Source organism: Uloborus diversus, chromosome 3 (assembly GCF_026930045.1).
Source record: "Uloborus diversus isolate 005 chromosome 3, Udiv.v.3.1, whole genome shotgun sequence".
NCBI classification, from domain to species: Eukaryota; Metazoa; Arthropoda; class Arachnida; order Araneae; family Uloboridae; genus Uloborus; species Uloborus diversus.
The window spans coordinates 11,734,825-11,749,930 of NC_072733.1; positions in this window are offsets into that span (position 1 = coordinate 11,734,825).

The following is a 15,106-nucleotide window of genomic DNA, read 5'->3' on the forward strand; positions in this document are numbered from 1 at the left end:
TTTATATCTATACTAATATTGTAAAGCTGAAGAGTATGTTTGTTTGAACGCGCTAATCTCAGGAAGTACTGGTTCCAATTGAAAAATTCGTTTCGTGTTAAAATTCATTTTATAGAGGAATGCTACAGCCTTTTTTTTAAATCAGATTGACCGAAATACTTGTAATTGCAAATTAAATGCTTAATTAATTGTTTAGTTATATGAATTCCTAATAGATGGCGGGGTAAGTTAACTCTTCGAGGCGGCGCTGGCCGACAGTGTCGATAGCTGCGAGGAAACATGCCTATACTAGTGTTGTGCTGTGATAACCTACCACGTGAAAAGTGGACAGAGCTACATTCACAATATCTTTATTTTCATATAGAATATGCAAGATGGAACTACTCTTAACTTGCTTTCTTGTTTAGTTGTGCTACAATATTTATATACGGACGACTTCACCAAGAAATATTATTACACGTTATGAGAATTTTCTGTAATATTTCTCAATTCCGCTTTCTACGAACAATAATATGTCATCAACTTCGTCTTTTAGAATTTAAGTGGTATGTGTACTTGATTAGAATGTTATAAGTTCTGAATGATGGAGATCTTTCCACAAAATTTTGAAGCGCTTAAATAATTGAATATCTGATCTAGAACTAAGAAAGGCAAGAACTTCTTTAAAGACACTCTGCAGTACGATTTCAAGTGCACGATGATAGGAATCCAAATGTAATATATCACCGTTCAGCTTTTGCTCTTAAAAATTACATACACAATTTATACGGCCGGTATTGTAGACCGTTGTATCAAACACTAGAGCTTGAACAGTTACCAATAGTCTAAGATATCATATACAACTGAAGAAATATCTCAGGAATTCTGAGCAGCTGTTCAACATTGGGACCTGAAGCTATCACGGTTAGACTATCGGCGCTTCTTTCCAGTTACATCTGGATGTGTCTTTGTATCCCAGTGAATAACTAAAAAATCTAAATTTAAATTCATGAAATCTGATTTTACCTCTCGAAGATTTTCTCTTGCTCTCTTAAGGGATGTACGATTGATCATAAGGTCCATTGGATTTATTTTTACTGCATCTATATAGGCTGTTAATAAATTAACAGCATCTTTGTCCCTAATATGGCATTTGTCTAACATTGATGAAATGCGAGCAGATATCAATAGTTGTCAAGCTTTTTTGCGTTGTGGTAGACCAGATACAGAAAAAAGGTTCAATAGGTTAGGGTAGATACCCATTTCGGTTTCTAAATCTTGCGAATTGCAAGAAGAATTTGATGATAATAAAGGACTATGTACTGAAAAAGAAGACAATTTAAAGTATAGATTTTTACATTATTTCGATCTGGAATTGTTTTAAATTTATGTTTTAGATATGGAAAATAGAGTATACTTTTATGGTAGAGTAATCAAGGATTTTCAAAATTTATATTTTAAGAATGCATAAACATTTAAGTATATTGATAACCAAAGAACAACGAATTAAAATAAAATTGCCATTATTTATATTTATAGCATTGAAAACTAGCGACCCTATTTGCCGCACCTATTACATACACAGAAAATTTTCTAATCAACACCACCAAACCTTGGAAAAGGCGCCTTTTTTTCTTCGAAACTCAAAAAAGGGGGCCCTAGGGGCACGGGTTAATATTCATGGATTAACTTAAAATCTTGCATGGATCATTTATTTGTATAATGGAACAAATTTAGGGGGCGTCGATTATAATATCTACAACTTCAAAAATAAGGGCCACCCTAATTTATATATATATATATATATATATATATATATATATATATATATATATATATATATATATATATATAACGTACACGCACATTGATGATGGATATTTTAAATCAATTTTTTACCCATTTGTATATTCTTTTAATTACATCATCACTTATTTTACAGCACACCTGATTTAGTTTTATATCCTACGAATCGTGTGTGTTTTCTACTTTTTCGAAACATTGAAAATAATCACGTACAAATTTTTATTTGTACCTCTTTCGAAAAGCAGTCTCTACGCAGCTCATTTTAAGAACATTCCCAGGACATAATTTTGTGGCGCCTTGGAAAACGGATAGCTGTAGACAATTTGTGACCGGAAACTCATTTCAAGTCGAGTACTATGTGCCATCTAATGCTTTTCACGTATTTTGTTACATCGGCGATGACCTTTTGTAGTTTACATCTCAAGATACGGGTGAAGTTTAATTTGCTCTTTTTGTAAAAATCGTATGTTTTATCTGCGTAGTTAACAGATGTGCTTAAATTTGTTTTATTTACAAAATGTAGTTACATTTCCAGAAGCTTCTAGATAATAATTACATAAGCGTGTTTTTACGAATGATTATGTCTCTGGTATAGAGTTAAAATACATTTGTATTTTAAAATGCTGATTTTTTTTTTATTTGACAATACATAAGATGCTGTTGTTTGAGCATAAGTTGTATGTGGATTGAAAATAATACCTAAATAAATATAAAACCTAAAAAACGAAACTTCTGGAAAGGTTGCTACACTTACTCAGACGAGTAATAGTTTCAACTAAAAGCCTCCTGTTTATTTTTTACCCTACAAACTTACTTATGTTACGCAACATGTACAAACTATTATTTTTCAAGTATACGTGTATCAAAAATCAGAAATTTTACATTTATATTAGTACGTAATGGTTACTTTTATTCAAACGTACAAAAATCAATAGCCAAAGTTTGAAATTCCTGGATTAAAGTGAAACGATACTTTTAAAGTCAACCCAGCAAAATGGATTGAACATAGTAAAAATTGTATCAATAAGCATTGTGTTTCGGCCTTTTGTTATCTTTATGTAAATGAAACGGAAATTCCAAAAGTGTATGACCGGGTTGAACTCGGAAGTTACCGGACCGATTTTGCTGAATTGTTTATAATTTGTGTTGGATAGGGCTGGAAAGTTTTACAGAATATTTCGAAAAATCTCTAAGAATAGTTCTTTTTTTATTTGAAATTTAATTTTAGGACTCAAAATGGATCTATATACTCGAAATACTTACCAATCAAACTGAAATCGGAACGAACGATAAGAGCAGAAACGATACCCCTTTTAGAGGATTTTCCACCTACAGTCTACAGAGGGCCATTTTTGCTTTAATGTGTACAGATAGAAATTTTCCACTGTTTTTAGGCTTCACCAATATTGGAGGACCTAAAAGCTTCCCCGTTTGCTTGTATTTTTGATATTTGAAGTATATTTATTTGTTTGGGAACCCTAGAAAAGGTTATTTAAAATTTTATCTTGAACTTGTATTTGAACTTTTAATTACTGTTTTATTAAATCTAACCAGGGTCTAAACTTTTTTTGAACCTGATCGAAAAATAGTCTAAGTAGATGCGGGTTTTTATCAACCGACATCAAAAAAGGAGGTTATGATTTCGACTTGCGGCTATTTATGTATGTTTTCGTTATGCTCCAAGAATACTGTACCGATTCGAAAAATTCTTTTGTTTGGAAGGGTATACTTTCCAGATGGTCCCATGTTAATTGTTTCTGGATCAGACGAGGACGAGGGGTCCCGGAGAAATCTAAGAAACTTTAAATTTTATACCTTGTGGCTAAGTAGACCAGCTTTCATCACATGCGCGAAACGTCACAGGTCACGTGGTTTTGGCGTGAACGGTGCATTTAATTCGACGGAGGAATCGTGTCTTGAACAAAATTTAATTCTCGCACATCGGGATGTTTGATTTTCACGGCACCGCATGTTAATTTCAATTATAGTCTTACTAATGTATTTATTACTTATGTAGCAAATCAGTAAATTAAATATATTTTGCTACAAAAATAGTTTAATTAATTAATTTAATATATTTTTTTTTTTGCTAAACCTTTTTTTTTGCTGTTAAATTTCTTTTTACTAATTTATTTTTTTATAAGAAACATTACTTTAAAAAAAGAAGAAAAAGTTTGGTTTAAAAAATGACAAAAAATGCAATTTACAGGTAGCAGTGTAATTGAGAGAAATATGCAATTAATAACCAAGTATGGCAAAACAATATAAAAAAAATATTTTACACTTGAAATACTTCATGCTTTTTTGTAAATAGCATTATTGATAGCAAATTTTCTTTAGAACTTTATTCAACAAATAAATGCAAAATACATGAAATAAGTGCAAATCATACAACTGTTTTTTTCTTATTTTTTTAAATCAGTCTTCACAAAAATTACACTCCTCCCCCTCCCTTCAAAAAAAAAAACAGTTCCAGTAATTAGCCATGCAATGTTTCATTAAACAATAACTACCATTAATTTTAAATTCATCAAAATTATAGAAATTTACCAATTGTGCATAGTTAACACTGTTTTCAACAAAACGCAACATTTATAACAAGTACAAACTCATTTATTGCAGATTTGTGCAACACAATTTCTAACATTATTTGCTTGAACAAATGCGGAATTATTAGTTTCCTTTGCTGTCATCATTAGTATCCTTGTTACTTTCTGCACTCATACTTGGAGATCAAATGTAAGAATCGTAGGCACAACCCGGCCATCTTTCAACAACTTCAATTATTTGTAGTTAATATCACAGACCTAAATTACAAAAGAAAGATAAGAGTATCAATGCATTATATCAAAAATATTTAACACACAAGGCCGTGCACAGAAATTTTGGGGCCCATCACAAAATGACTTTTCTGCCCCCTCCCCTTCCATATTGTTTACTTCTATATTCCACGCCTAGTTTTGAAAATATTGCGCCCCTATCGGACTCGGGTGCCCCTTCCTACCCCTGTGCACATCCCTGGTAACACATGAACTTTTTATTGAGTAAATTATCAGGTGTCACGTCATAAACATACAGGTCAAAACAACAAACCTACCTACGGCAGGATACTTGACTAGATTATTTTCTTGGAAACAGGGAAATAAGCTGATAGCAAGCGAAATAAGCATTTCCCGGCACTATGTCGAGGTTTGGAGAGATATTAGGCATTTTACTTTCAATACATAGTTAATTTGCCAAACCCGTGCATGTTTTTTTCCCTATAATTTTTTTTAATTAATAATTTCAATTTTACAAGCGGCAATTTAAAGTAGTAAATGTGTTAGAATTGAACGTGCCAGTCAATAACTCAGAAACAATTTTCAGTCTCTTCTGATTCGCCAAGTAGGTAGGTAGGTATAGTTGGGGCAAACCTAACCTAGAAACGATGTAATACTGAGATTAGGATCTGTGTAGCCTTTACAATGCTGCCAGGTTAGGTTTGCCCCAACTATAGTAAGTATAATATTTTATCTGCTAACTCAATTTTTCTACTGAGCCTCATTACTTGACCCTCAAGAAAGAAAACAAACTTATCCGAGAAAAATATATATTTTAGAAGGTTATATGAATTAGTTCGAACACATTAATCAATAATTTCAAAATTAGTGTCATGAAATGAATTATAAGATATAATTGAGTTGTACCTCGATATGAGGTCACTCTTCCGGACTGTTTGAAACAGATCTTAGAAGAGAGTAACCTTATAAACAATTCATATTTATTTGTCTACAGTTCCTTTTAAACTTAATATGTTCGAGTGTCTAGTGGTGTACCCAGTATTCAGTATATCGTTGCTCAGAGCAACAGTGAGCTATTTAATTCCAGAAATAACACTAAAATATCCTACTGTTGCTCTGAGGGGACGGCCCTGGTGGCCTGATCCATGACATCAGATTTGCAACTTGGGGGCACAGTAAGTACGTTTGTAGTCGCACAGTTCAATTAATACCTCTGGGGGTGCTAAATCAGGGGTAGCTCAGCTCCTGCCTGGTCTGCATGAAAAAACAGAGCTGTCTTCAGGGAAGGGCCGTCTGAATAGGGGGCAAGCGGGGCAATTGCCCCAGACGCCTAGATATCTAAGGGCGCCGTAAAAAAAGCTTTTACTACTCGTACATTTCAAATTTAAAAAAAAAAAATAGTTTTCAAAATCTAACACATTAGTTTTCAGATTACATGTTTAATAATGTAATAATTTACTTAAAAAAAATGTTCGGTACTTTTCCAAAAAATGTCCACCATTGTGTGTGTGGCAAGGGGGCATTAGAAAATATTCGCCCCGGGCGCCCTCCTCTCTTTGGACGTCCCTGCTTCAGGATCCTATCCAACGGGTTAAACTGGTTAACCATGTATAGTGGTATGTATAGGGCACTCTAGAATGTAAGGTGTAAAGCAGGGGTGCCCCCTAACACCTAGGGTGCACCCCTCTAAATATCGCTAAGACCCCCCTTCAAATGAGAAAAATGCCCCTCAACACCCCCCTAATAATTTTAATGGCGCAGTCTCCGCCATGACACCGAAGTGTAAAGTATATGCTTAGTGCTGGCCTGATCGGAAAAACCACGGACTTGTAACTGGAGGGTTCCGAGTTCGATGACAGCCGGTCAAAGAGCCTTTGTATTCGCTGATGGAGACTGGGGCATGTTAAATATGCCGTGGTCAAAAAGTCTTCTGAGTGAAATGATACCTTTGGGGGTGCTGGACCAAAGAGTGCTCGGTTTCTGCACTGTAAAAACGATTCAGAAACGTTCCTGAAAAATAATGGGCAGCTAATGTGCCCAGTTTCTTCCAGTAACATATCTTGGAAAAACCAGTAACGCTTTCCGCTAAAAGTCAGTAACCTTTCTGAAATTAACCTTGAAACTTTATGAAGACGTGCGAAATCTGTCCTGTTAAAGCCAGTCATGTCTCTAGACCCTTCTAGAAAAATTAAGTAGGTTCAGTATAATTGATTAGAACCTTCCTACTTTACCAAGAAGGCTCCATAAATATCAGAGCGACCACGGCTAAAGCTATGCAAGAAGGAACCAAGCATATCTCTTGCCTGCAATTCCCGCCTTGCAAAGCTGTAGCTATCCATTGACATTTTCGCTCTCATTGGGAGTTCAGTCAGTCTGGACAGACCGTAAGCAACTTTAGGCCGATACACTTAATAACACGCTCATTGAATCTTTAAACTGGTTGCTAAAAATATTTTCCACACCAGTGACAAGTCTGCACGCGTGCAACTTGTAGCGATTCAGGAAACGTTTTTGTGATGATACTTGTTTTTACGGGGAAATAGGTGAAAACGTGTGAAATCCCGAGACGTTCCACGGAAATAGCTAGTAACGTTTCGGAATTTTTTTACAGTGTGGTACAACAAGGTAAATCAAAGAAAAGCCAAATAAAAATAAAAAGCTGCTTTGAAATTGATATCCTCAGCATTCGAAATCTCAAAGTAACAGGTCAGGCTCCACGCACCAGTTCTACAAATATACTGGATCCAACAGGTCACACGGGTGGCTAAAAAAAAAGTCTGGGTGACAAGTTGTTTTAGAGCAAGACTCTTTCAGAAACTAAGATTTTTCCTATTAACTCGGATAAATAATTTGTCCTTAGCCTACAATTATTTTGTGGCTCCCAAGAATTCACAATTTTTTTCGGACTCTGCACATGCACTGTACGTGTATATACTATATTAATTATACATGCATATTTATGTATGCATAAGTAACAGATCACCTTTTGTACTCACAATTTGATATTCACAGCAAATTTCCCTCTTCTGTTCAAGTAGGGAACCCAATAGGTACTTGCACATTTGTTTGGTCACTTGCATTCCATTCGTGATTTTTATATTTCTTGGGAACAGATACTTTTGGAAGAATTCCATTCTCCTGCCCCCCCCCCCTTGGAAGATTCCAGCGTTGAGAAAGTGCGAAGTGGAAAGCATCTTTAATGACAAATAAATTGCTTAGAATAATATGATTCAAAGTTCTCAAAGTAATGTATTTTTTAATGAAGAATAGTAGTTTTTTATTCATTTCCTTAAAAAAAAATTACTATACTCATTTATACAGATAACAAGCCTTTAAACGCTTGGAAGAGGGGAGGGGGGGGGAGGAGCAATATATAAAATTGTTTTCTGGAAAAGACAAGTAGATTACTAAACCTAGATGCTTCAATTTCTTTATTGAAACCTAATCAATTACAAGAAGCAAGTTTTTATAGACATAGTTGTTATTCATAGAATTTAAAATAAATTTAAAAAAAAAAACTAATATTTTAAGTAACAAGCAATATCTTTTCATTAACCTTAGATGTAGGCAGTAAAAGAATTCTCGGAAGTAGATATAATCATTAACAATAAAATAATCAAGACTCAATGCTGTCATATGTTACAATTACTTCGTAATTAGAGGAACTTTTATAAAATAGCTTCTTTTTAAACAAATTTTGATTTAATATTAAAAGCTTGTCACGATGTTTTAAAGTTTAAAAAAAATGAATGTTCAAACTAGATAAAAACTTAATTTTAAGCAGCAATCATCGTTACAGAAATCAAAAAGGATTTATTTGTAGTATAAATGTAACACTCACCTGCAATCAACCACGGATGAGAAGATAGGAAAATATTTGTCATCGGCGAAGCGATTTCTGGCCGCTACTTCACCTGCCATTGCTGCAAGATAAACAAATAAAACCGTCGAATCTTCGCAATCGTTCGAATCCAACCACTCGGATATGCCTAGTGGTAAAAAACGTTCGAAGCGTTTCAGTTGAAGCCAAAGTCACTACTTTTGATCGAAGCGTTCGATGGAAAAGGGGAAAACGTTCGAAAAATGTTTCAGTTGAATCTACCCCAAAAACGGTGTCATTCTCCCAGTCGTCTAATAGTCTTCAAGTCTGGGTAAGAGGGATCCTGGAGAAATGGAGGGAACTCGTCAAATTTCATACTCGCGCTTTGTTGTTTGCTGTAGCGTCTCATTTAGCGAAACGATGTTTATGGTTTTTTTGTTTAATGGATAGGAGTGCTCTAACTTAGGGTCAAAAACCTTTGCTTCACCGTATTTGTTCTTTAGAAAAAAGTTATATGCAAAAAACAAATAAACTTCATTTAATTTCAATATTAAACGATTAAATGTAAAATCCATTGTTAAAAAAAATTGCCATAAAACAAAGGTACCTTCTTTACTCAGTGTTAAAGAAAGTACCATAAAACATTAATATTAATCAGGGGAGCGCCTTATGGGCGGGGGGGAGGGTTGAGGGGTATGTTCCCTTTTTAGGGGGGTTTCCTGCTTTGGGGGAGTACACCCGCCCTAAATATTTCCCCTGTATTAATCGTTAGTAGTCATATCGCAAATATTGAATAAAGACTCTTCAAAAGCAAACAGGAAATTCATTTAGTATCATTGCTTTAGTAGTATTTTGATCTTCATATATAAAACACCACAGTAGATACTCTGTTTATAGTGTGGTGTTGATCCATAACGTTGCAAAGTAAAGAGAAATGTGACTTTTTTTACGAGTTACGTGACACGTATTATTGTAAAATATAAAATAGTTAATAAAACCATTGACATTTAAATGGTTCCAATTAAATTAGCGCACAAATAAATCCTGGAGAGGAACAAAGATCAGCTTTTAGTGCCAATCGTATAAAATGTTAGTGCGCATTAAGATTTTTTCTTTTTAACAAATCTTCAAAAAGACTTTCTCAATTCGTCGGAATCATTTTATTTATGTAACCCGTAAATTCAAACATGCATAGACCAATTTCGAAAATTCTTTTTTTTTTCTCGTTTGAAAAGGTATGTACTTTCGAGGTGATCCCATGGTCATCAGGTCAGTATCTGAAGATGGGATCTTTGAAAAATCAAGAAAATTCTTCAAATTATATAGGCAAAGTTAAAGCGATTTCTGTTGTATTTTAGTGAATCTTGTTTTTTTTTTTTTTTTTTTTCCGGAAAGCATACTTTGATCAAGTCAAACTGAGGATGAAGACAATTTTCTTTGTAAAAAATTGCGCATTTGAAAAAGCCTTTCTTCAGTCTTCGGAAGTCTCTGAGACGCTGTGCTCTATTTCTTTCTCTATTTTGCTCATCTTAGCTGTTTTCAGACTCCTGTGTTAGATCCTTTCTCACTCGAGATGCACATAAGGAGTGTACCACATACTCTACCCTACGTACTCATTTCATTTTTACACCACTAAAAATGAAAAAAATAAATTTATTTTTAAATGAAAAAAGAACCGACTTCAAAAAACAATGAAGAAATAAAAAGTAAAAAATAATTGGTCATACTTACATACAAATTTCCTACCCAAACGTATAAGTCAAATTTATTTTACAGTTCCAGTACAAAAATTAAATAAATGAAACATCCAATTATAAAATAAACACTGATTTTAATTACTATACGATAAATTATTTTAATACCTAACGATATATTTACGATCTCTTAATTTTTAATAACCATTTGAAGTCGGGGCCTCCTATAAACTACTATCTAACGTAACTGACAACCCACCAAATACTGAGTTAAACACTAATTTAACAAAACGCGAAAGTCTTTAAAACTAAACCTACACAGTTACGTATCCTTATTCAGGGGAATTTTTTGTTGCTGGTCTTTTAATCCTAATGTTTTTTTTTCTGTTTTAGATATACTGTTGATGCTATTTTGGATTTTTTTTTTTTTTTTTTTTAATTCCGAATGTCGTTTTTGAGACTATTTTCCCTATCCAGGTAGAAATTTTTAAAGCGACGGTTGATGTTATTGGAAAACAGTTAACCTTATTCTATCAGAGGTTTATAGAAACTGATTTTATTAGTCACATACTTACCCCACATACTGTGTCACCATCAGAACTATAGTATTACTGAAAATTTTATTTTCTCAAAACTTAACTCATGTATTAGAATGTTTTACCGAGGACCATTCAAAATTTGACATTTTTAAACTGCACTAGGACCAAGACAATGACAGGGATTCAAAATTTGCAGTGAAAAACACTGGCTATGTAATACCTTTTTTTGAAAATGATGGGCATTTTCGTTTGGTATTTTTTTCAGTAATGCGCTATTCTTCATACCTATTGCTAGTGGACAATAATGTTACTGTGAGAATATTAAAAATAGGTGGAATAAAGAAAAAATTAGCTCTTGTATTGGGAATTTTACACTGCTTGACAATTGCTCTGGAACAAGTGAATGATGCAAATTTTTGCCTCAACCAGCTGGCCAATAGAAATAAATTCAAGTTCAGATGGCGTTGGTAGATCAAGACTCATCATTTGTATAAAAGACAGTGCATACAAGCTCAAGATTCGTACGAAAATTCACGCTGTTTGGTGTTTCATAAAAATATTGCTGTGTGATGAAACAGTTATATCTCTGAAATTATGTTTGGTTCTTGAAATATTTAAGAGTAAAATGTCAGCAAGACTTCGTTTGAGTACCTGTGATCGTGGAAGAGCGGTTGGACGATTGGAAGCAGGTCCAAGTGTCACCACTGTAGTTACTGCAATGGGTGTGTCAAAAAGTGTCATCTCAAGATTAAAGAAGGCCGCTGAAGGTGGAAATTCTTTGCAAGAGCATGCCAGGGGCGTCGTAGAAATACCACACCTTCAGAGGATCGCTATGTAGCTCTTGTGGGGAAAAAAAGGAACAGAAATTCAACTCCTGGACAGATTGCTGCAAATCTTGCAACCGCTACCGGTGCGCATGTTTCTGCAAGAACCATTTCACGAAGACTAAATAATGTTGGTTTGTATGCACGAAAAGACCATAAGTTGCATCCCACTACAACCACGCCATCGTCAAGAGAAATTACGCTGGTGTAAGAAACATGTTGGCTGGGACCGTCAAAATTGGTCTAGAGTGATGTTCTCTGACGAACCTCGTTTTAGTGTGACAAGTGATTCTGGTGAACAACTACTGTGGATAGAGCGTGGAAACACGTTTATGCACAAAAATTTGTTTGTGAACGTGATTAGTACGGCCCAGGCGTGATGGTGTGTTCAGGCATCATGCACAATGGCAGAACACCGCTTCACATTTTTGAACAAGGAAGCGTTACACCGCAAAGGTGTTGCAGAGAAGTTGTATTGGATCCTGTTCGTCTTTTTAGGAGGGCTGTATATTCATACTTTCTCCTTATGGACGACAATGCACTGCCACACAAGAGCGTTAAAGTATCAGACACACTGCAAAGTGAAAACACTCTCCGTATGCTGTAGCCTGCTCACTCGGGTGGGCCGAAATAATCGATTTTTTTTTTCGAAATCCATTTTTGGATAGCGCGCAAAAGTTGCTTAGTGAGCTATTATGCACTCACAAAAAATATCTTGGATATTAAAAAATATCTAGCCAGCCCTATTTGGCACTGAAAAACCGAGAAAAAAAATGAGTTTTTGCCCAAAACATTCTTTTAAAATGAATTCAAATATTTGCTGGAATACAACAAAAATGTTATATAATGATCATGTTCAAGTACATAAAATGTTTTATTGATTTTAATGAGCATTTAACTGCAACTTTTCTAACATCAAAAAAAAAAATCATTCACTGGTTTTATTCAGTAAATCACCGCCCAATAGCCAGGGCTAAAGCAGAAATACATGAAATACACCGCCAGCTCAGTGCTTCAACACTTTCGTGCTTCGTAAGCACGAAACTGCAGTCCTCGGCTGGAAATGACTGAGCTGGCGGTGTATGTCATGTATTTCTGCTTTAGCCCTGGCTATTGGGCCGGTAATTTACTGAATATACCATGCCTTGCCCTTCAATATTCGAGTTTTACCGAACCATTGTTTCGGTCACTCGTCTGGTCTGCGCTAATTCTATATTACCTACCAGTTTGTTTGGCACTCTTGGCTTCCTTAAGAGGTTTTCCATCTCCAGCGCAGTCACTTTCCTATGCCGGGCTGATGAGTGCTAATAAGCACGAAACTGCAGTCCTCGGACTGAGCTGGCGGTGTATTTCATGCATTCACTGGTTAATTAAATAGCACGATTAATAATAGTAATTATTATCACGCAATAGTATCATTCATTTTCTAGAATTTTATATGAAGAGAATAAAACTTTGGGGGGGGGGGGGGAATATACAAATTTGATTTATAATACCTAATGCATATAGTACAGTAAAAATAGGGGTCGGACCCAAACATCCAAAAAAAAAAGCGAAACCTGGTGCAAATTGTTTATTATCCTTCCAATAAGAACAGGTAAAAAAGCCCCCTCCCCCATTGTGCGTCGAGTTTTGGAATGGGGGGCATCTAAAAATTGCTGTTTTGAGCATTTTTTCGGAATTTGTTAGAGTACATTTCAAGAGAGAATATTATGTCATACTAAATTTAAAAGCATGAAAATAAAGGGCGTTTACTCCCAAGAGGGATGACACAACCCACAGAGAAACCCCCTTATCCCCGTAAAACGAAGCAGTACCCCCGTTCCCCCCCTCCTTACATTTCAAGTGGAAATATTATTTTATGCAAAGTTCAAGTTAGTAATCAAGTGTGTCCATCCTCCAAGAGCGATGGTGCCCCTCCTTCCAAAGCTACCCCACCCCCTCCCCCGAAAAAAATAATACGCCAATTCCTCCCCCCCCCCCTTCTTTCCGTTTCAAGTAGAAGTATTATTGTATAAAAATTTAAAATGCATTAAATCAGGACTGTCCACCCGACAAGAACAGTAGCTCACCTCCCATAACGAAATAATATACTGAAAAATTACCCCCCCCCTCTGATGGCACATTTGATTAAATGGTCAGAAAAATTTTGCTGAACTGGTTTTTTCCCCTTTTACTATATTGCTTTCTGGCAGTACTTAAAAGCAAAATTTTTAGTTTGCGTTATATCATGCATGCCTCAAATACGTCATCAGATTGAGATAAATGGTCCAACAGAACTTAAGTTTTCAAATGATTTCTCCTAAGCTTGTGACAAAAAGTCTTCGTTATCAAGATCTTTCTTGAAATCTAGATTCTTGGCAAAATTGTTATTGATGCAGCTATGTCTGACACAGTTTGCGCATATAGTTGAGCACTTCAGTCCACTTTCAGGCTTATCAAACATTCATTTTTTTAATGAACCCTTCAGAGCAAGCACAAGATATAAGGCGAAGTAAAGTCTTCTAGAGCGGAAGTCTTGCTGTTGTAATAGGACGCAGATATTTCTGTGGTGCTTTCTCCTTCTTTGTACCCATCAAAAATGACACTAGCTTTCCCATACTTACAAGTGACATATACACTGCATTGCTGGCATATTTCCTTGAGGCTTGCAGATCATTACCAAAAAAGAAAAAAACATGTGATCGAGAGGGAATCTTCCATCTATAACATATATGACACCAACTGTTTATTTTGTGATGGTGGCGTGGATGGATCTTTTGCTTCCAGGGGGCGGGGGGGATAATAACATCTACAACACTTACCCATACAGGTTTTCTTTATTTCTGAAATCAGATTCATCGAATACTGATAGAGGATCAGCGCAGAACTCGTACTAGAAGTTTTTAGCAATTTGTTGTTCCATCTTTTTTACTGTTCATACTATTCGGTGTAAAAGATGGTTTGGGCTTACACATCTCTACACATAGTAACTACTCTCGTAACAGAAGCTAGTGACATAATTGCATACCTCCTTTACAAAGAAATGCCACTAATTTTTTTTATTTTCCATATCCTTTTCTGTTACTACCCCTCATCACATTTCACCTTATTATCAGCGACCGACCAGTATCGGCGAGCAACACTACTACCAACTTGAGTCAATACCCTAGGGAGGGAAGAGCAGTATTTAGCATTCTACTGCTGTATTGCTCATTGCTCTCATCAAGACTTCTACCATCGTTGAATCACTACACGTTCTAGACCACCTAAATTTGTCACTGCGTTGGATCGTTGGGTAGTTGATGTGACATATTTATCAATTTTTCAAACTTGCATCAAATTTTTTAAAATTGCATAATATACTCGAAAGTTTCAGATAGTGTTGCAAGTATATGTTCGCATATTTAGCATAATTCACATAACCGGCTGCGTAAAAGAGAGGCGACTAGGTGTTTGCAAACGAGAACCTCCACCGGATTGGAGGATGCAGAATTGCAGCATCGCCCGTCTCACTGTTGGCAATTTCGGTTTATCCCCCCTTACGGTAATGGCAAAAGATTAAAAAAAAAGTTGAAGTAAATTAGTTAAGAAGAAGGAGATAAACTGCAGTTAATTTGAACTATTTGTTATGCTGCAGGGATTTTGTTTTAGATATCACCCCAGCGCTTTAAACAGTTTAATA